Source organism: Centropristis striata, chromosome 24 (assembly GCF_030273125.1).
Source record: "Centropristis striata isolate RG_2023a ecotype Rhode Island chromosome 24, C.striata_1.0, whole genome shotgun sequence".
NCBI classification, from domain to species: Eukaryota; Metazoa; Chordata; class Actinopteri; order Perciformes; family Serranidae; genus Centropristis; species Centropristis striata.
The window spans coordinates 16,052,937-16,054,795 of NC_081540.1; the positions used below are offsets into that span (position 1 = coordinate 16,052,937).

The 1,859-nt window shown below is 35.7% G+C and overlaps 1 protein-coding gene across 2 annotated transcripts in view; it reads left to right on the forward strand.

Moving 5' to 3' along the window:
• Positions 1-1,184: 1,184 nt before the first annotated feature.
• The window catches only part of nhej1 (nonhomologous end-joining factor 1), a 24,552-nt gene continuing 23,877 nt past the window's right edge, over positions 1,185-1,859 (forward strand). Inside the window, exon 1 of one of the 2 annotated variants that reach the window (XM_059327782.1) lies at positions 1,185-1,316. The gene's annotated coding sequence lies outside the window, so the exon portion shown is untranslated. The remainder of the gene's footprint in view (positions 1,317-1,859) is intronic. The other variant, XM_059327784.1, reaches the window with a different exon arrangement.

Consider the following 1,859-nt stretch of genomic DNA (forward strand, 5'->3'; position numbering starts at 1 on the left):
AAAAAGGCAGTTGGAGGAAAGGTCAAACAAATGGCAGACTTTCATGATTTTACAACATAAATCCACAGAAACTGCAGCTTTTTTTTACAACCACAGACCGTAAGTGTGTGGTACTTTAAGAGTGCGCCGCTGTACTGTGAAAGTGAGCCGCGATACCTACATACGTGTTGTAATGTGTGGTACTGACACACAACATATTCTGTCATTTAGGTTGGAGATCTTGTTGCCAACTCCAATTCCAGATGAAACAATTGGAATAAAAAGCATGAATTTCAAATGTCAATATCTATTTACTCCCGTTACATTTTATTCATAAAATGTTTGAACTTCCCTATCATGTAATACAGGGGTTCCCAAAGTGTGGTGCATGCACCCCTGGGGGTGCACGAGCTGCCGCTAGGTGGTGCGCGAGATGAAAAATGTAATGGCACATTTTTTCCCCCACACAATAAAGAAGTGTAAATAAACATTTCCTTTGTAAAATGTAAAATCCAAAACTGTAATATTGATTAATAAATAAATGCAGGCTATTCAAAATGCACTTCATCTTAAAATAAAGCGTAGAAGAAGTTATCTTCTTCCATTTTTCCAACCTGTGTTATGATGACGGGGTGGTTTAGCTCAACGGTCATTTGAACTTACTGCAATTTTTGTTCAACGTGGCTCAAAATATTATACCATTTTCCCCAACTTATGTGCTTTCTGCCTCTGATCCTGAGCCTGTCATCATCCTCTTTGCTCTTAAAAGTGGAAGCTTGCGCATAACTTTGTTGCATTATATTGAAACTGTGTTTCAGATTAATTCAAATGCGAGACCGCATTGTTGTGATGGTGATTATTTAATTATATGTGTCTTCTGGTCATTTGAGCATGATTAAACATGCCTTTAATATGGCTATAAAAAAGCTTATTGCATTTTGTTTTTTTTTGAAGGTATGGGGGATTGGGGGTGAGTCAACACGGTTTGGACATAGAAGGGGGTGCAGAGCTTAAAAAGTTTGGGAACTGCTGTCCTAGATGGTACTTTATCAAGTTTTTACCCATAAAGGCCCATTACAATATCTTGTTTCTTCTTAAAGGGTAAATTTGAGAGATTTTTAGGGTCACAATTTAAATATTGTTTTCTAATATTAATAATAATAATAATAATAATAATCATAACCATAATCATAATCATAACCATTAAGTATTAGTAAAGTGTAGGCTATAAGAAAATAAATAGCCTTAATACTAAGCGGAACCTTTGAATGTCCTTGTTTGCCGTCGGTGGTAAAATCGCGCACTGTCAACAGGAAGCGGCGGAAGGAGCGGCTAAGGTCTGTAGTTTTAAGTATTAATTCTCTTATTTTAACATTGTATACACGTTAAAGGAGGTTATATTCATGTTAAAAGCTATTGTTGTAGAACAACGAGTAAGCTACATTCAGTAATATTCCACAAATGACTGAAAAACAAACTATTAGCAAATTAGCTAATTTACCATGTCAGCTATGTTTCCTTGAACTGACTCTCGAACAGAAAGTATGAATAAATGGAATAATTTCGAGTATTGTGATAGCAAGATGATCGCCGAATTGAAGAATACATCCTAAAATGCAGTCCGTATATATATAAAAAGAAATAACATATCTATATTTATATATAAGGAAGGAATCTTTAAACTTCAGACGTTTGTGAAGTGAGTTTTGGTGTCGATTTTAAGCTTCTGCTTCTGTCTTGAATTAGCCAGCAAACCCCGGTTCAAAAAGAGCCATTAAAAAAAAAGTAGCCATATCAGCCATGACTTGAGCTGGTGTCTTGTTATGTTTTTTTCTGTGGTGTTCACTGCACTGCTTCACCACAGTGAAAGCTGAACATTT